Below are 21282 nucleotides of genomic sequence, written 5' to 3'. Positions count from 1 at the left end.
GTGTGACTGGAATATTCTCAGCTGGAGTTCCTTATATTTAAATTGGTTGAAAGGGTTTTGTGTTGTAATGTGTGCCCCTAATGTAATAGATGTTGAAACAATTCACATAATTGACATGGAGTAAAGTAAGCTAATGATATCTTTATGCATTTGGACTATTACTATACTTTTATTTTTCCTGAGATTATGAGGAGATGGATAGTTCTGTTAAAAAGTGGGAAGACATAGAGGACAATTCCAATGTAGTGGGAAATTCATTTTCATTTTTTTGCCACTGTCTTTGTAAATGAAATTCCAGACATACTATTCAGACTGCAATTGCTTGATTTTTTTTTTTTTTTCACTTGAAAATGCTATCTTTGGACCAGGGATATCTTAGGGTCAGTGGGGGTAGCTGCCTAGAGCAATTTGCAGAGAAGACTCTTGAGGCCACATCTGGGTTCCACAGAAAGGATATATAACCACCTTTCCACGTCTACCTGTGGTCAACTCTCAGTGTCTGTCATTGGCATCAGATTGTGATGCAGGGGTACATTGCTGATGCCTTTCCAGGTACTATAATATTTTTAGTATAGAGCTTTAGATCCTCTGGGAAGGCAGACATTCTCAAAAGTTATATTGATAGACTAGAATTCTGGGACGCTATGTCATTGAGAATCTAGACACCCTTTTTTATGGGGAGGGCAGCATGGGCTTCTAATTAAAATGTCTACCAGCATAATGTGTAGAATTATGCCTAGACATAAATCTTCTCGGCTTTATTATCATTCACTGATTTCTGTAAAATTATTCTAATACTATTCTAATACCATAAAATTTGCCACGCTTTAGTAAATGCATTTTGGGCAATCTTGCATAATTTATGTATGTAGAATTTTGTGTACATAATTGGGTCTAGTAGCTAGAAGAGGACTTCCTTCCTCCCCCCCCACCCTTTTTTTTTAAGTTGTCAGGATTATTTGCTTGAGATGAGTTAGTATTTGTTGAGTGCACGTGTACCAAGACTCTTGTTTCATCCTAATTCAAATCTTTGACGAAGAAGCGTTCTCCACATTTCATAACTGAAGAACCTGAGGAAGCTCACAGAGTCTTCAAGACACAGCTAGTAAGTGGTAGAGCAAGGGGAGAAGTCTAGAACAGAAAAAGTATGAGAAATTAAGTTAATGTAAATTAATTCTGCTTTGCTTTTTTTATTAATTAATTAATTATTTATTTTTGGCTGCGTTGGGTCTTCGTTTCTGTGCGCAGGCTTTCTCTAGTTGCGGCGAGCGGGGGCCACTCTTCATCGCGGTGCGCGGGCTTCTCATTGTCGTGGCTTCTCTTGTTGTGGAGCACAGGCTCTACACGCGCAGGCTCAGTAGTTGTGGCTCAACGGGCTTAGTTGCTCCGCAGCATGTGGGATCTTCCCAGACCAGGGCTCGAACCCGTGACCTCTGCATTGGCAGGCAGATTCTTAACCACTGCGCCACCAGGGAAGCCTCTGCTTTGCTTTTGAATGTAGATTAGTAGATGAGGCTTTGAAAAGGAATTAGACCCAGCATATGTCACAGTGCTTTGAAACTTACACGGCACCTTCCCCCATCCACCATGGCTGCTTTCTGCCTTCTTGGCTGTACACTATAGTTGCCTTTTTATTTTTTGTTTTTTTGGCCACACCAAGTGGCTTGTGGGATCTTAGTTCCCTGACCACTGATTGAACCTGGGCCCTCAGCAGTGAAAGTGTGGAGTCCTAACCACTGGATTGCCAGGGAATTCCCTATAATTGCCTTTTTAAAATGAAAATCTGATCATGGCACAATTTTATTTTAAAACCCTCTGATGGCTTCTTTGATCCTCTTGGGATTAAGACTACTGTCCTTAACATGCTCCATGATTGTGAAGATTCCCATTGGAAGGGAATGCCAGGTATGAGAGTGTGTGCCTGGAACATTCTCAGCTGGAGTTCCTTATATTTAAATTGGTTCCCACCCACCTCTCTTGTCCCCATGTCTCGTACCCAGTTGACCGGCCCATCCTTTGTCCAGGGAATCAAGCTTCTTTCCACCTCCGGTGCATTTCCTTCTGCCTGAGACATCCTTATCATTCACTTCTCTTATCCTTCAGTCTCTGATTAAATATTAATTCCTCAGAGAACCCTTTCCTGACAGTCTCAACTGTGTCCAGTCCCATGGCACTCTGTGCTTTTCTTTCAATGTACTTATCACAGCTGAACTACGTAAATGTATGTGTTTGGGGTGTGTGTGTGTTTAATGTCTCATTAGATTGTGAGTTCCTTGAGGGCAGGAACCATGGCTCTATCCATTGCTATGTTCACAGTGCCTGGCACAGAATCTGCCATGTGGCTCACAGTAGAAATCTAACGTGGTATGAGATGCTGAGTGGAGTCTTTCCTGTTTTCTAAGAACGGGTGAGAAGAGGCCACAGCTTAAAAGGTGTTTAAAATCCCCACTCTTCTATGCTCAGAGAACTTCAGCTCTGTGGCCAGCATTTTCCTGCAAAGCTTTTTCAAAAGGTGCCATTCAGCAGAACCAACTCTCAGATGACCCTTATCGCTTACACCCATCCCGGTAAGAGGGCTGGGAGCGGGAGAGAACCTTCCTCAGAGAGCAGCGTTCCACTTGAAGCTCACTCACCTTTTGTCTGAAACTTGGTGAGCCGCTAGCTATCCCAGAAGGAGCTCCCCACGCTCAGACTCTGCAAAGCTAAGAGAAGGAGTGGGGAGAGGGAGGAAAGGAGAGATGGCGAATTGGGTGGGACCAGGATGTGAGTTTCTTGGGACACTATGGTCAATGGAAGTGAATCTATAGAAGGTGGCTTCGGACTTAAGCCTTCTGGCTAATGCCTCACGGGAGAGCAGCTGCCACAACCCGTGAGTGGATCCCAGGAGTGAGCCAGGGATGGTATCCCAAAGGACAAGCCTCTGGCCAGCCAGAAAACTCACCCCCACCAAGGTGGGATGGCTCACGTGGGACCCCTCTTTGGAACTGATGAAGAGGGGAGCCCTGTTTGATGCAGAGCTTTTTTGAAAGATGTCATTTCAGCAGAACCAGCCCTCAGACTCACTGTCGGTGGTCATGAAAGGAGCCAAGCAAGAAAGTAGTAAGCTCAGGGAGAAGAGGAGAGAGGGGGGTGGGAGAGACCACCTCACTCCTCCACCCCAGCCCCTGGAGCCTCAGGCCTGGCCTCAGCTGGAGAGAAGTACAGAGCTTTGTAATGAAGATGGGATTAAAATCCTCATCAAAGTGAAACGCTTGGCAACTCGACTTGGTTTGAGGTCAATTTGAGGCCCTTACTACTCAAGAGGAAAAGGGAGCACAAAAGTAGAAGCTACTGGACATAAAATAGTTTCATGTTTTACTCTTAGCACTGAGTTGAAAATCAAAACAGTTAAAAGTATTCGTTAAAAGGATGAAAGGACTATAAAACATCCCTTCAGGGGCTTCCCTGGTGACGCAGTGGTTAAGAATCCGCCTGCCAATGCAGGGGACACGGGTTCGAGCCCTGGTCGGGGAAGATCCCGCGTGCCGTGGAGCAGCTAAGCCCGTGTGCCACAACTACTGAGCCTGTGCTCCTAGAGTCCGTGCTCAGCAACAAGAGAAGCCACCACAATGAGAAGCCTGCGCACCGCAGCCAAGAATAGCCCCCGCTCGCCACAACTAGGGAAAGCGTGCGCGCAGCAACGAAAACCCAACGCAGCCAAAAATAAATAAATAAAAATAAATTAATTAATTTAAAAAATATATCCCTTCAGATAGAAGTTTGCATGTCCGTGTGTCTTTCCCTAGTTAAGTTCCCTCACCCGCTGCTTCTAACATGTGAAGGAGTTGAAATGCCAGTTCAATCCTAACACTTCCAGCAGCCTGTTACCTCCCACTACTGTCCCCTCTCCCCTGTCCAGAAAGCAGAAGGCAATTTAGGCAATTTAGTGAGAAAGCAGAAACCAGTAAGGACATTTCCCTGTAACCCAACTCCTAGCACATTTGCCTGAAGGCACCGTGCATGAGGCTAGATGGGAGTTATTCAGTGTTACCTGTAGGTAATCATCCAGTGGTTTGAATTCCACATCTTTGACCGTTCTTCTTTGTCACTAATAGACTCATTAAGAATATCTCAGTGCAGAACTAGGTGGCTTAAAAAACAAAAACAGAAACTTGTAGATGCGCCTGGCTTTAACAATGTCAGTCCTAAGAACCTGCTGTATATAGCACAGGGAACTCTACTCAATACTCTGTAATGACCTATACGGGAAAAGAACCTTAAAAAAGAGTGGATATATGTATATGAATAACTGATTCACTTTGCTGTACACCTGAAACTAACACAACATTGTAAATCAACTATACTCCAATAACAATTAAAAACAAAAAACAATGTCAGTCCTTACTAGACACTGGATTGTGGATGACTGACAGGGACCTACTTCCTAGCCATTAGCCCCATCAGTATACTATGGAGAATGGGAACCCAAGAGCTCATTTGCTCCAGCATTTTTCACACTGGGGGTTTGAAATCGATTAAATATGTCTTGACCAGCACTTAAAAAAATAAAACAAGATAGAAAATATCAGAGTGCATAGCATGTGGTAAGGTAATATTACTTCCTGAAACTTCGCAGTTGCCCCCTTGAGTGTATGTTTGTGAGTGTGTACTGGGACACAAATGTTTCTTTTTTTCACTTTGGGTTTCAGTTCAGTTCATAAGTTATTGATCTAGATCATCTCACAATGTATTGCAAATTTTGGAAACTAAAGCCCAGAACGGTGAAGACACTCGTCCACGGTCAGTAGGAAGAGAGTAGGAACTCAGACCTGCATCTCAGTCTCTTGGTTAATGTTTCCCCTTCTTCTCACCAGCCCAGAGAGACTAGCAATAGTAATAGCTGATATTCAGTGAGTAATTACTATGTGCCAGCCGCTGCACTAAATACATCATCTTATTTCATAGGAAAAGGGGGTTGTTTGGCTTTGTGTTTTGTTTCAAGTAAATGTTAATGGCTGAACAGTGACTTAGTGCTATAAGCTGTGGCTAGAACAGATACAGAAGCTGTGAGTAAACATTTGAAGTTTTTATAGCAGTTTGACAGAGTAATTTTATGTCTGTTGACTCTAGGAATAAAAACATTGACTTGCATTTTATGTCTTTAATAAATACTTTTCTAGCAATTCATTTTCATCGTATTTTATAAAAGTATAGGTCCATGATGGACTAGAAGTAAGAACAAACTGGTTTTTCTCCACAGATAGTTTGAGAAGCACTGACTTAGACCCAGCAAGGCCAACACCTTTGTCCCTTGAGGCCTCCGTAGTCCTTTTGAAGTGCCAGGTTGTCATAGATACCCCTGGAAGAGGCAGATTGCTGGATGCAAGCCCCCTAACAGCAGAGAAGGGGTTACTGTGTTATCTAGAGCCAATGCGGGACAGCTGCCCTTGTCTTGGGAATGACTAGTGGAAAAGGCACTAATGCCAATAAATATTCCAAAGCTTTCATTTACTTCAGAACTTGAGGAAGTGGGACTGATGGGGATGCTTTCCCCCTCTGGGAAAGCAGAAAGAGCTCCTTCTTTGTAAAGTTGCCCCATGAGAAAAAGTTCAACACAGAACAAATTAAATTCTCATTTCCCAAGACTCTCAGTCAGAGTGGTAAGAGCAGAGAGGATGCTACAGAGGTCTTTGGAAAACTAGGGCTCCATTAAAGGGAGCCTGTGGATGTCCTTGACATGCAGGCTCTGTAGAGGGAAGCACACTTCATAAATCCTGCTGGACTGCTTTTTGGCTGAATCCTAAGATTTATACGAAGAACTGTTTTGAGTGAATCATTGTGTCTTTGTTTGCATCTTCTGGAATTCTGAAGACTGCAGCCAAGGAGTTAGCAAGGCTGAGCACTGGACTGAGCATTTAATCAGTTGAATGCTTCCTTATGTTTCCCTGGTTTGTTCTCATAACAAGTGACCTTCGTCCAACTCCTAGCAACACATGATTGTGGAATGTTCCCTCCTGAGGAATACTGCCTTGTTTTTTTCCTTCTGAACACACTGAAAATCTCTGAAAATTCAGATGACTTTGTTTGGACAATGATAATAATGTAAGCTAACTGTACCTGCTGTGTGCCCAGTATTTTACATATGTATTATATTTTCCGTATGTATTTACTTAGTGTTTACATACTAAGTGTCCCAACAGCCCTGGTCAAATGGGGGCACAGGGGAACTAAGGCTTAGAAAAATTAGGTCACTTACCTGATGTAATTTGGTTCAGTCCTCAGCTTCTGCATTTCTGTATTTCCTGCAGATTCATATCAACATCCTTGCACAAGTGAGACAATGCCAGAACTCCAAAGTCATGACATTTTCATTGATTCCTTCTACCTGAAAACAGTATCAGGGCCCGCTTCCTTTTGGTTTTGATTTCGAATACACACCACCTATTGAATAATTCAGGAGTGGAATGGTGCATATATAATTGTAGGTCCTGCAAACTCAGAAGTCCCCATGGTAATAATAGCTAGCATTGATTGAAGACTTTCTACATAACCTGTCCATGCAGTAATTTTTACCTGCATTCTCTTACTTCATCTCTTCACAGAAACCACCACCTTCTCCTTATCCCTATTTCTGCTTTCTTTTCTTTTTTTTTAAACCTTAACAAAATTTTTATTTTTTAAAAAAATTTTATTTTATATTGGAGTATAATTGATTAACAATGTGGTTTTTTTTTTTTAATAACTTTTTTTTTCTTCCCCTGTGCCTCGCTGCTTGCGGGATCTTAATTCCCTGACCAGGGATCGAACCCTGCATTGGAAGCACAGAGTCCTAACCACTGGACTGCCAGGGAAGTCTTTCTGCTTTATTTCTTATAGCACTTTTACATAGTCTGTTCACACTAGCATACTTCAGTTTACTTAACTGTATTTATTACTACCTCTCCCCCACTAGAATGTAAGCTCCATGAGGGCTGTGTGTCTTTTTAGCTCAATGATAGAAGTCCCCAGCAAGTAGAACCCGGTCTGGTACATAATAGGTGCTCAAATATTTGTTGAATGAATGAATTAACCGTCACTATAGGTAAATATCACTATCATCACAAACTGAGGTTTGTGGTATTAAATAATGTGCTTAAATTGGAAGCAGTTACTCCTTTTTACTTCAAAATCAGTTTTGAAATGTTAGTGATAATGGCTTCCTTTCTCTGCTACATTGCTGGAATGAAAATTTTAACACACAAAAGAAGAGGTTGGTTTGGCCCTTTAGATACCCTCCTTAGAGCAGATAAGCAGTGTGTATTTGTTAAATACATATATTGGGCCTCTCATCTGCAGTAGTAACGATAGCAAGTATTAAGGTAAATAAGATATCTTTTTCTTCTATCTTGTTGTGGTGCCCCCAGGTTTTATAACAGAGTGGAGGACAAGCTTTATATGAATGACTCGCTAACACAAGATAGCTTCTGTTGAAGCAGTCGTGGGCTTCTCATGAGATAGAATTTCAGAGCTGTGAAGGGCCTGAGAGCTGTCTAGGCCAGCCTCCCCACCTCTCCCCCCAGATGCCAGATTGTGGACTCAGGTCCTCCTTCACGGGACAGCCTATTCCACTGATGTACAGGAGCATTGTTATTGGATGTCTGCACTGTCAGAAAATTCTTCGTACTGAGCCGAAATGTATCTTCAGGTAACTTCTCCCCATTGGTCTGCGTTCTGCTGTCCAGGGAATGACGGAATAAATGAAATCATCCTTTCACGGTCAGCCCTTCAGATACAGGTCTATCTGTACTCCTCCTTGGGTTGCTCTTGTCCCAGTTCCTCAGACCTTCTGCCTGGCATCTTTCCAGCCATTTTCGCATCCTGCTGGCACGCTCTCCAGCTTGTTCACATACAGTTTGTGTCCTCCAGTGCTCCAGGTGTGCTGTCGGGGTGACATCCATTGTGTTTTGGCAGCTGCACCACCCTGTTGACTCCTTCACACCCACGAAGTCCTTGAGTGTGAACTACTGTCGAACGCAAGGGGGCAGAAAGTATTGCACAGATGGAACCAAGGATTACTGATGATTATGAAAAGTAATGGTGATGTCTGTAGACACTCTGTCCTCCATTTCTTTGGGCACTTCTGCCACACCCAAGACAGTTATGATAAGAACAGCTATTTATTGCATTTGGACTGTGCGTAAGACACTGTCCTAGCCACCTTACATATACTTCCTATTTAACTTTCAAAGCAACCGTATTCATAGGTATTATGAAACTCTATGTTATACTTGAGGAGACAGAGATTAGGAGAGATTAACTAACATGCTTAAGATCACATAGCTTGTAATTAGTAGAGCATGGATAGGACTCTGTTTGACTACAAAGAGGACAGGCTTAGCAATTCAAGGCTCCAACTCTCATTCTCTCTGAAAAACGTGCACAGGAAGATATTTTAAAGGAGTTATGATATCTTCGTCCTGTCCTCTGAAGGAGGAAAGGATCCAAGTTATTGTGTTTCTACTCTCTGCCTGCCGTTCCATATCCGTTTATCTCATTTAGTCCTCAGGACAATTCTATGAGGAGAGCACTGTTGCCATTAACCATTTGACAGGGGAGGAAACCGTGGCTCAGAGAGGATAAAGCTAGGTCACTCACATAGCTCCCTGAGCCCAGAGCCTACATGCTTTCTGCCGTACTATGCCACTTCTCAGAGAAGATTTTTAACTCAACCCTAACTGCCTCCCTCCCAGAGGGTCTGACTAGACTGCCATCCACCATGACGGTCTCCCCTCTTCTGTGCAGCATTACCAGACTTACTGACTTACCAAATTACCTAAGCGGAAACAAGAGAAAACCCTCATGAAATTAGATGAGCATTCACTCAATGGTAAAGGCTTCCTATATGCGTATCTTTGAGCCAAGGATCAGCCTTAGAAGCAAAGTAAGGAGCCAGCTGAAGGTATTAGAGCTCAGCTCAGATGTGGCCCGTCATGCTTCCTTCTCCAATTGTAGGACCCCATACATAAATCCGTGGTGAGTGCAATGGCTGCTGTCAAGACCTGATCATTAGTGATGCTCACTTGAGGGCCATGGACCCACCAGCCTTCAGAGTGAATTAACTACTTGCCAAATCACAGGTCCAGAAATCTAGAGACCACCAGTAAGAATCTTGACAAATCACATTACTAATCTTTGCATTTGCATGGAATGTAAGTGTTCACAAAATGCTTTTTACTTACATTATTCCATTTGTTCCTCCCACCAACCTGGTAATAGAGGCCAGGCAGGGGTTCATTGCTCTGTTTTGCAAATAGGAAATCAGAAACTCCGAGGGACTCAGAGACTGGCTCAGAGCCTCACAGTCTCTAGGGCAGAGCCCGGACACAGTTCATTCAAGCTGGGAATCCTGCCTTTGCACTCTTGCCCCTTCTCCCTTTACTCCTCTCTCACACTGTGCCCCAAACTTCTTGTATGTCTCTGCCCTTGCCACTGGCCCACTAACTAAGAACAGGCACCGGCTCAGAACGAACTTCACTAGACCAAGCAGGGACTGCTCTTTTTCAGGCTTCACATCCCATGCCATCTGGTCACCCTGACTTTCTACAGAACAGATGCGATGGTTTACAGGTTGTCATCAATGTTCGCCATCACTTGGGAAGTCCAGTTGAGTCTGCAGCACTAAGCTGCCATAAATGTTCTTTTTCCCCAGGCAAGTGCCTGTGTATTAATCTTCATGTCACGCTAACCATTTGAAAAACTTACAACTTTACTTGGTTTCTCTAGGGTGGACAGTAAACTGAGAAATTGCCCTGGAAGCCAAGGCTTTCCTGTGGATTGGCTCAGGGAAGATCATCTGACCTAAAACTCACTCTGCGCTTGGCCAATGGGCAGAGGCTGCAATCTCCACACCATCCAGCTCAGAGTTGAAGCCTGCTGACCCCTACCCCGTTCTATCTCTAAACTAGCCTCCCTTCAAAAATGTTGTCATTTCAGATATGTTCTGTGATTAGAATCATATTGTATGTAACCTTTTGGAAATGGCTTTTTTCTACTCAGCATAATTCCCTGGAGATTCATCCAAGTCATGATATAGATTTTTTTAATACATATTTCCATACAAATACAAATATAAGATTTTTAGAAATTTCATGTAATGTCTGAAACATTTATATTAACATATTTCCATACAAATAACCCAATGAAAGTTTAGTATTAGTTGTTTTGTTTGTTTGTTTGTTTATACTGCAGGTTCTTATTAGGCATCAATTTTATACACATCAGTGTATACATGTCAATCCCAATCGCCCAATTCAGCACACCACCATCCCCACCCCACTGCAGTTTTCCCCCTTGGTGTCCATATGTCCATTCTCTACATCTGTGTCTCAACTTCTGCCCTGCAAACTGGCTCATCTGTACCATTTTTCTAGGTTCCACATACATGCATTAATATACGATATTTGTTTTTTTCTTTCTGACTTACTTCACTCTGTATGACAGTCTCTAGATCCATCCACTTCTCAACAAATGACTCAATTTCGTTCCTTTTTATGGCTGAGTAATATTCCATTGTATATATGTACCACAACTTCTTTGTCCATTCGTCTGTTGATGGGCATTTAGGTTGCTTCCATGACCTGGCTATTGTAAATAGTGCTGCAATGAACATTGGGGTGCATGTGTCTTTTTGAATTACAGTTTTCTCTGGGTATATGCCCAGTAGTGGGATTGCTGGGTCATATGGTAATTCTATTTTTAGTTTTTTAAGGAACCTCCATATTGTTCTCCATAGTGGCTGTATCAATTTACATTCCCACCAACAGTGCAAGAGGGTTCCCTTTTCTCCACACCCTCTCCAACATTTGTTGTTTGTAGATTTTCTGATGGTGCCCATTCTAACAGGAGTGAGGTGATACCTCATTGTAGTTGTGATTTGCATTTCTCTAATAATTAGTGATGTTGAGCATCTTTTCATGTGCTTCGTGGACGTCTGTATGTCTTCTTTGGAGAAATGTCTATTTAGGTCTTCTGCCCATTTTTGGATTGGGGTGTTTGTTTCTTCAATATTGAGCTGAATGAACTGCTTATATATTTTGGAGATTAATCCTTTGTCCGTTGATTCGTTTGCAAATATTTTCTCCCATTCTGAGGGTTGTCTTTTCATCTTGTTTATGGTTTCCTTTGCTGTGCAAAAGCTTTGAAGTTTCATTAGGTCCCATTTGTTTATTTTTGTTTTTATTTCCATTACTCTAGGAGGTGGATCAAAAAAGATCTTGCTGTGATTTATGTCAAAGAGTGTTCTTCCTATGTTTTCCTCTAAGAGTTTTATAGTGTCCAGGCTTATATTTAGGTCTCGAATCCATTTTGAGTTTATTTTTGTGTATGGTGTTAGGGAGTATTCTAATTTCATTCTTTTACATGTAGCTGTCCAGTTTTCCCAGCACCACTTATTGAAGAGACTGTCTTTTCTCCATTGTATATCTTTGCCTCCTTTGTCATAGATTAGTTGACCATAGGTGCGTGGGTTAATCTCTGGGCTTTCTATCTTGTTCCATTGATCTATGTTTCTGTTTTTGTGCCAGTACCATATTGTCTTGATTACTGTAGCTTTGTAGTATAGTCTGAAGTCAGGGAGTCTGATTCCTCCAGCTCCATTTTTTCCCCTCAAGTCTGCTTTGGCTATTCGGGGTCTTTTGTGACTCCATACAAATTTTAAGATGATTTGTTCTAGCTCCTTAAAAAATGCCATTGGTAATTTGATAGGGATTGCATTGAACCTGTATATTGCTTTGGGTAGTATACTCATTTTCACAATGTTGATTCTTTCAATCCAAGAACATGGTATATCTCTCCATCTGTTGGTATCATCTTTAATTTCTTTCATCAGTGTCTTATAGTTTTCTGCATACAGGTCTTTTGTCTCCCTAGGTAGGTTTATTCCTAGGTATTTTATTCTTTTTGTTGTAATGGTAAATGGGAGTGTTTCCATAATTTCTCTTTCAGATTTTTCATCATTAGTGTATAGGAATGCAAGAGATTTCTGTGCATTCATTTTGTATCCTGCAACTTTACCATATTCATTAATTAGCTCTAGCAGTTTTCTGGTGGCAGTTTTAGGATTCTCTATGTATAGTATCATGTCATCCGCAAACAGTGACAGTTTTACTTCTTCTTTTCCAATTTGTATTCCTTTTATTTCTTTTTCTTCTCTGATTGCCGTGGCTAGGACTTCCAGAACTATGTTGAATAATAGTGGTGAGAGTAGACATCCTTGTCTCGTTCCTGATCTTAGAGGAAATGCTTTCAGTTTTTCACCATTGAGAATGATGTTTGCTGTGGGTTTGTCATATATGGCCTTTATTATGTTGAGGTAGGTTCCCTGTATGCCCACTTTCTGGAGAGTTTTTATCATAAATGGGTGTTGAATTTTGTCAAAGGTTTTTCTGCATCTATTGAGATGATCATATGGTTTTTATTCTTCAATTTGTTAATATGGTGTATCACATTGATTGATTTGCGTATATTGAAGAATCCTTGCATCCCTGGGATAAATCCCACTTGATCGTGGTGTATGATCCTTTTAATGTGTTGTTGGATTCTGTTTGCTAGTATTTTGTTGAGGATTTTTGCATCTCTATTCATCAGTGATATTGGTCTGTAATTTTCTTTTTTTGTAGTGTCTTTGTCTGGTTTTGGTATCAGGGTGATGGTGGCCTCATAGAATGAGTTTGGGAGTGTTCCTTCCTCTGCAATTTTTTGGAAGAGTTTGAGAAGGATAGGTGTTAGCTCTTCTCTAAATGTTTGATAGAATTCACCTGTGAAGCCATCTGGTCCTGGACTTTTGTTTGTTGCAAGATTTTTAATCACAGTTTCAATTTCTTTACTCGTGATTGGTCTGTTCATATTTTCTGTTTCTTCCTGGTTCAGTCTTGGAAGGTTATACCTTTCTAAGAATTTGTCCATTTCTTCCAGGTTGTCCATTTTATTGGCATAAAGTTGCTTGTAGTAGTCTCTTAGGATGCTTTGTATTTCTGCGGTGTCTGTTGTAACTTCTCCTTTTTCATTTCTGATTTTATTGATTTGAGTCCTCGGCCTCTTTTTCTTGATGAGTCTGGCTAATGGCTTATCAATTTTGTTTATCTTCTCAAAGAACCAACTTTTAGTTTTATTGATCTTTGCTATTGTTTTCTTTGCTTCTATTTCATTTATTTCTGCTCTGATCTTTATGATTTCTTTCCTTCTGCTAACTTTGGGTTTTGTTTGTTCTTCTTTCTCTAGTTTCTTTAGGTGTAAGGTTAGATTGTTTACTTGAGATTTTTCTTGTTTCTTTAGGTAGGCTTGTATAGCTATAAACTTCCCTCTTAGAACTGCTTTTGCTGCATCCCATAGGTTTTGGATCATCGTGTTTTCATTGTCATTTGTCTCTAGGTATTTTTTGATTTCCTCTTTGATTTCTTCAGTGATCTCTTGGTTATTTAGTAACGTATTGTTTAGCCTCCATGTGTTTGTCTTTTTTACGTTTTTTTCCCTGTAATTCATTTCTAATCTCATAGCGTTGTGGTCAGAAAAGATGCTTGATATGATTTCAATTTTCTTAAATTTACTGAGGCTTGATTTGTGACCCAAGATGTGATCTATCCTGGAGAATGTTCCGTGCGCACTTGAGAAGAACGTGTAATCTGCTGTTTTTGGATGGAATGTCCTATATATATCAATTAAATCTAACTGGTCTATTGTGTCGTTTAAAGCTTCTGTTTCCTTATTTATTTTCATTTTGGATGATCTGTCCATTGGTGTAAGTGAGGTGTTAAAGTCCCCCACTATGATTGTGTTACTGTCGATTTCCTCTTTTATAGCTGTTAGCAGTTGCCTTATGTATTGAGGTGCTCCTATGTTGGGTGCATATATATTTATAATTGTTATATCTTCTTCTTGGATTGATCCCTGGATCATTATGTAGTGTCCTTCCTTGTCTCTTGTAACATTCTTTATTTTAAAGTCTATTTTATCTGATATGAGTATAGCTACTCCAGCTTTCTTTTGATTTCCATTTGCATGGAATATCTTTTTCCATCCCCTCACTTTCAGTCTGTATGTGTCCCTAGGTCTAAAGTGGGTCTCTTGTAGACAGCATATATATGGGTCTTGTTTTTGTATCCATTCAGCCAGTCTATGTCTTTTGGTTGGGGCATTTAATCCATTCACGTTTCAGGTAATTATCGATATGTATGTTCCTATGACCATTTTCTTAATTGTTTTGGGTTTGTTTTTGTAGGTCCTTTTCTTCTCTTGTGTTTCCCACTTAGAGAATTTCCTTTAGCATTTGTTGTTGAGCTGGTTTGGTGGTGCTGAATTCTCATAGCTTTTGCTTGTCTGTAAAGCTTTTGATTTCTCCATCAAATCTAAATGAGATCCTTTCTGGGTAGAGTAATCTTGGTTGTAGGTTCTTCCCTTTCATCACTTTAAGTATATCATGCCACTCCCTTCTGGCTTGTAGAGTTTCTGCTGAGAAATCAGCTGTTAACCTTATGGGAGTTCCCTTGTATGTTATTTGTCGTTTTTCCCTTGCTGCTTTCAATAATTTTTCTTTGTCTTTAATTTTTGCCACTTTGATTACTATGTGTCTCGGCATGTTTCTCCTTGAGTTTATCCTGTATGGGACTCTCTGCGCTTCCTGGACTTGGGTGGCTATTTCCTTTCCCATGTTAGGGAAGTTTTCGACTATAATCTCTTCAAAGATTTTCTCTGGTCCTTTCTCTCTCTCTTCTCCTTCTGGGACCCCTATAATGCGAATGTTGTTGCGTTTAATGTTGTCCCAGAGGTCTCTTAGGCTGTCTTCATTTCTTTTCATTCTTTTTTCTTTATTCTGTTCCGCAGCAGTGAATTCCACCATTCTGTCTTTCAGGTCACTTATCCGTTCTTCTGCCTCAGTTATTCTGCTATTGATTCCTTCCAGTGTAGTTTTCATTTCAGTTATTGTATTGGTCATCTCTGTTTGTTTGTTCTTTAATTCTTCTAGGTCTTTGTTAATCATTTCTTGCATCTTCTCAATCTTTGCCTCCATTCTTATTCCGAGGTCCTGGATCATCTTCACTATCATTATTCTGAATTCTTTTTCTGGAAGGTTGCCTATCTCCACTTCATTCAGTTGTTTTTCTGGGGTTTTTTCTTGTTCCTTCATCTGGTACATAGCCCTCTGCCTTTTCATCTTGTCTGTCTTTCTGTAACTGTGGTTTTTGGTCCACAGGCTGCAGGATTGTAGTTTTTCTTGCTTCTGCTGTCTGCTCTCCTAGATTTTTTTTTTTTAACATCTTTATTGGAGTATAATTGCTTTACAGTGGTGTGTTAGTTTCTGCTTTATAACAAAGTGAATCAGTTATACATATACATATGTTCCCATATCTCTTCCCTCTTGCGTCTCCCTCCCTCCCACCCTCCCTATCCCACCCCTCTAGGTGGTCACAAAGCACAGAGCTGATCTCCCCATGCTATGCGGTTGCTTCCCACTAGCTATCTATTTTATGTTTGGTAGTGTATATATGTCCATGCCACTCTCTCTGTCACATCTTACCCTTCCCCCTCCCCATATCCTCAAGTCCATTCTCTAGTAGGTCTGTGTCTTTATTCCCGTCTTGCCACTAGGTTCTTCATGGCCTTTTTTTTTTTTTCCCTTAGATTCCATATATATGTGTTAGCATACTGTATTTGTTTTTCTCTTTCTGACTTACTTCACTCTGTATGACAGACTCTAACTCCATCCACCTCATAAAATAAAATAAATAAATAAATATATTTTTAAAATCTACGTGAAAATTTTAAAAAATTAATTAAACCTAAACTTAAAATTTTTTTCATTTACTGTATGGACTTTAGATAATAAACCAAAACAAAAATCTATATCAGGTGATTTTTGTTTTGGTTTATCATCTAAAGTCCATACAGTAAATGAAAAAAATTTTAAGTTTAGGTTTAATTAATTTTTTAAAATTTTCACTTAGATTTAAAAAATATATCTATTTATTTATTTTATTTTATTTTTGGCTGCGTCGGGTCTTAGTTGCGGCACGCGGGATCTTTCGTTGTGGCGTGCGGGCTCCAGAGCCCGTGGGCTCTGTAGGCTCTGTATTTGTGGTACGTGGGCTCTCTAGTTGTGGCTCGCATGCTCAGTAGTTGTGGTGCGAGGGCTTAGTTGCCCCGTGGCATGTGGAATCTTAGTTCCCCCACCAGGGATCAAACCCGTGTCCCCTGCATTGGAAGGTGGATTCTTAACCACTGGGCCACCAGGGAAGTGCCTCACTTAGATTTTTGATGGGGGTGTGTGTGCGTGTGTTTTTAATTAACTAAAATCTGTAGCCGAACTTACAGAAGCTAGCTGTGCTACTTCCTAGCCAGGAGCCCTTGTTGATCGCTTGATCTTTTTGAGACTTGGTGTCCTCACTTTCAGAATGAGCATAATAATTAGAACTTTATATTTGACTTTTTAAAGTTTCAAGGAGGAGAAGCATCCACATTCCCCTCACTAATGCAAGCTTATTGTAAAGACGCAGGACAATGTCTTCTTTAGCCACAGGGTAACTCGTACTTCAAGTATTGGGATAAAGAGCAGGCCTTGTGCATTGTTTATGTGTGACCCCCTGTCATTCATATTATGCAGGAGAAAAGATCTGAATGAGTTGGTTGGCTGATTCCAATATAGAGAACCTGTAATGGGCCCACACCAAACCTCTTGAAGGTGTCCTCTCGAGGTCCTCTTGTCAATGTGCTAGGGGAATCTATTAACGTCTCTGTCTGGCCATCTGTCAGAACCAAGCAAAGATGCCTTGGGAGGTGATGCCCCTTTTGCAGGAGGTATTCAGCCTAAGGCTGATGGCCACATATCAGGTATGGGACACAGCAGAGAGTACAGCTGATCCCTGGCTTTAGTCCTTTGTAGATGAAGGGCAGATATATTTCATTCAGAGTAAAACACAAGAAGTCCCCATTCAGTCAATGTGCTCAGAAGGGTCTCTGCATTTGAAAGGTCCTTAAGGCTTAATGGACCCCCAACTAGGACAGCATTTCACAAGATTTATAAGGAGCAGAATTCAACGGCTAAGAACACCTTTGGCCAACTATAAAGCCCTGTACAAATACTAGTGATTTCACAAAGTCGTCTGATTTAACATGAATTCAGTGTCATCTAAGTAGCATTTTGGTTATGTTCTACTAGAAAGGAAATTTCCGTGTGTGTATGTGTGTGTGTGTGTGTGTGTGTGTGAGAGAGAGAGAGAGAGAGAGACAGAGATTTTTTAAAATAAGTGACTGATTTGTCATAGCTAATCAGGTTAAACAGGAAAATGAAAACACACACATACACAGACACACACACTCACACACACGTCTGCTTGTGTTTCTGAAAGGAGACAGCAGAGTTCAGTATAGAGCTGGAAACAAAGCCAGCTGGTTCCTCCGAAATGTCAGTGGGCAGGAACATACAGACTCCCATGATAGCTTCCGGATTTCTTCTGATAACAGTTACAAAGTGGCCAGCAGGTAGGAACAAAGGTCAGTCCAGGCACATCCCGGGTCCTGGGCTGTGATACAGTATCTAAAAACAAACATAAATCATTGAAAGCTTAGGAGTTCGGGCTCCTTCCTCAGACTCCACATTTGAGATGCAGAGAGGAACTAAATTACATCTTTGTATATTTAATCTAACAGTTTTTTTCCCTTTTCAACTTTCAAAATAAGCCATTTCTTAGATCAGGCTGAGCCTGGGGAAATGAGAGTATCAACCCTCCCCGGGTTGAGCCCATCCCACTTGAAGACTGTAAATAGCTTATTCCACTTGGCAGGGGTCCTCCTCACCCTGGTAATGAGTAATTCCTGCTGGCTGCCACTGACCCCAGGCTGAAGCAAGGCCTTCAGGAGCACAGAAGGAGATCTGTGTGCTCCTTTGCTTCTTGGCTTCTGAACAGCCCAGCCCTGCCTGGAATCACTGGGCATTGACACTTTAGCGATGCCTGAGACCAGATTACAGATCTTCATTTTTCATGATGAATCCTACTGTTTTGATTTTGTGGACCTTGATAGGAATAGGAGCAGTAAGGTATATCTTTGCATATCCCTCCCCACCTTAGACCCCAAGTCCTGAGTGCCCCTTCACCACCTATGCTCCCTTTTATCCCAGTAATTGCCATATTTTCTTGTCTTTTATGATTTTTCTGTCAGCTTCACTAAAACGTGAGCACCTTCCTGGCAGGGACAATGTCTTTTTTTCTTGGTCTCTCCTGCCCCTAGCAAAATGCCTAGCGCGTAATAGGTGCTCTATAAATGTTTATTGGCTGAACACAGAAGAACCAGAATGCATCCGTAGGGAGGTGAGCAGGGTCCATAGGAAGGGGGGGGGCCCTGGAATCCAGGTCACATGAGGAACTAGGTGTGTGTGGTGTGTCGGGAGGTTGCAGTGGACAGGATAACGGACGCCCAAAGATGTCCACGTCTTCATCCCCTGAACCTGTGAATATGTTATGTTACGTGGCAAGGGAGAATTACAAATTGCAGGTGGGATTAAGGTTACTAACCTGCTGACCTGAACATCGGGAGATTATTGTAGATTATCCAAGGGCTCAATGTAATCACAGGGTTCTTATAAGAGGGAGGCAGAAGGGTCATGGTCAGAGCAGGGGACATGATGACAGAAGCAGAGATTGGAGTGACGTGGCCACAAGCCAAGGAACGCAGGCAGCCTCTAGAAGATGGACAGGCAAGGAACAGATTCTCCCCTAGAGCCTCCGGAAGAAACGCATCTCTGCCGACACCTTCATCTTAGCCCTGTGAGGCCCATTTCCGACTTCTGACCTCCAGAACTACAGGATAATACATTTATATTGTTTTAAGCCCACTAAGTTTATGATAATTTGTTACAGCAGCAGTTGGAAACTAATACAGAGGCTCATCTTAGTGGAAGGAACCTAACAGAGGGCATGAACCTGGAAAAGGAAATGGCCATGTGGGAATAGCTCAGTTAACATCCAAAGAGACCTTCGCAGCTGAATCACCATAGATCAAAATTAGTTGACAGTACAATCGGAATTGGTTACTAGCTCAATGTGTGCCACCTCTAGCCACCTAAGTAGTGAGTGTCTCTAATAACTCGGGAGAAGCCCTAGTACAGCTGCTGTAAAAGAGTCTGTCAGACCTGGGTTCCAGTTCTTTGCCGCCTGTAACTGTATGGTCTTCAGCAAGTTATGTAACCTCTCTAAGCCATAGTCGTCTTATCTGCAAACTGGGCACAAATCTGTCTCTTAATTAGAAGGGTTGATGTGAGGATTACATAAGATAACACATGTAATGTCCTTAACATAATGCCAGTCACATGGTAAACACTAACTGCTTTCTATTACTGCAAATATACATACAATCTTGTTTATAACAACAGTCTTTGAGGTACCACTGTACTCCTCACTGACTAGGTCATGTGTAGAGTCTGTGGTGAGAACAAAATTTCGAGAAGAACAACCAGGATGGTTAAAAGACCCTAAATCAGGTTCTATAAAAAGAATGGCCAAATGAATGGGGAGGTTTGACATGAAGCTCTTTGAAATATTTTCAGCACCGGTTACATGATTTGTGGGATCCAATACAAAATGAAAGAGTGGGTTTCCTCATTCAAAAAATTATTAAGAGTTTCAAGATGATGACAACAGAGCATTGAACAAGCACAGGGCCCTGCTGCACAGTTCACGCACCCATGAAGTGGCCCTGAGTATCATCACGTAAAAGCGATAGCCTCACTCTGTGAGGCGGTGGCGACAGCAGCAAGAAAGTGAACAAGTTCAAGGCCTTGAAAGATGATGACAGTGGGGACCATGATCAGAATGAAGAAAACAGCACATAGAAAGATGGTGAGAAGGAAGCATAGGAACGGGACAAGAGTCAGAGCAGCAGCAAGAGGAAGGCTGTTGTCGTGGATCTGAGAGCATCCCTTGCAGTACAACTACACTTTCTGGTACTTCAGGAGAACCCCAGGCCGTCCCACCCGCTCACAGGACTTTGAACAGAATATCAACCAGATTGATACCTTTGATACCTCCTGTCCTGGAGGCTTGACAGCAACATGATAGCTCCCTGCAGTCTGACAGGTCACAGTGACTTCTTCCAAGTCGGAATCCTTCAAAGAAGGAACTAATCCTATCTGGGAGGATGATACAAGTAAAAATAGTGGCAAGTGAATTATTTTCCTGTGGAAGGGTTTGGCATCCTGTTGCTGGCAGAATCTCATCCCCTGGCCATGCTGGGGGAATAGTTCACGGTTGGGGAGGAGATCTGTGGGCATGTGGTCTCTGTGTGGTTTCAGGAAGACATTATTTCGATATAGAATAAGACTGGGAGTGACCTAGTCACCACAGCCTGAATCTGGACATGTGTGTGTTTGTCCGAAATGGGAGGGAGGTGTGCAGCCAGCCCTTCCTTTTGCTCACTGAAGGGACATCCGTGAGCCTCACACCCCCCTTTTGCACTCATTCCTACCCTCCAGCATTGCTGACTTTATAAAGCAGAAAAATGGAAAATGTGACTTTGTAACAGACACACTTTGGTTTTTAATAGGGTTCTGTGGAGGGGAGTTCAGCCGTTTTTTTTTTTTTTTTTCTTTTTTGCTATGTGCTGTCCAGATGCCTCTTGGGCATTCTGTTGTGTTCTTCTCACGCTGTGACATCATGACCACATGTACGAGCCAGCACGGTCACCTGAGGGTTGTCAGTGCTGTGAAGGTCTGTGCATCCAGGAAAAGCTTTCTGTGGGAGTGTCCTGGAATAGCTGTAAATGCTCTCTTCTAGCTCTGCCGTGAAATTATTGGGACGTTTTGTTGATTTCTTTCTCCTCTTCCCCCAAGCCCACCATGTTCTAGAAATGTGTTTCTGATTTTGTACAGTCTCTGCTTATGCCCTCCTTTCTTCCCTCCTGTGGTGGTGCTCTCTCTTTCCTTCTGAGGCACGGCTGCACTTAGCATTCCATCCAGTGGGCTACACTGGTTTCATTGAGGCGGCTTGGAAGGGGTGATGCCTTGGTCAATTAAACTGGAGCAGAATCCAGCTAGATTAGGCGCTAGATTATAATGTGTGTTCTAAGTGCAGGAATTGGAGCTGAAGACAGTGACTGAAATCATCTTCCCAGGTGAGCAGGGCCTGTGTGTCCAGCCTGTTTCTGTGGGCTCTTGCGTGCCCCTTTTTGGGGGAAGGGAAGTGGGAAGCTGGTTGATGGTGGCCTTAATGTTTTATTTGGTAGATTCTGTGATTCTGAAAGTGAGACATCTGAAGAAAAGGCGGCCTTGATGGATGCCGT

At 41.9% G+C, this 21282-nt stretch overlaps 1 protein-coding gene and 1 pseudogene across 1 annotated transcript in view; both read left to right on the top strand.

The window, feature by feature from the left end:
* JAK1 (Janus kinase 1) overlaps positions 1 to 21282 on the top strand; it is a 241668-nt gene that overhangs the window by 12460 nt on the left and 207926 nt on the right.
* LOC118898107 lies at positions 3030 to 20353 on the top strand (annotated as a pseudogene).

This window comes from Balaenoptera musculus, chromosome 1 (genome assembly GCF_009873245.2).
Source record: "Balaenoptera musculus isolate JJ_BM4_2016_0621 chromosome 1, mBalMus1.pri.v3, whole genome shotgun sequence".
Lineage (NCBI taxonomy): Eukaryota > Metazoa > Chordata > Mammalia > Artiodactyla > Balaenopteridae > Balaenoptera > Balaenoptera musculus.
Note: the sequence above shows the minus strand (reverse complement) of the source record. Positions and strands in the feature narration are given on the sequence as shown.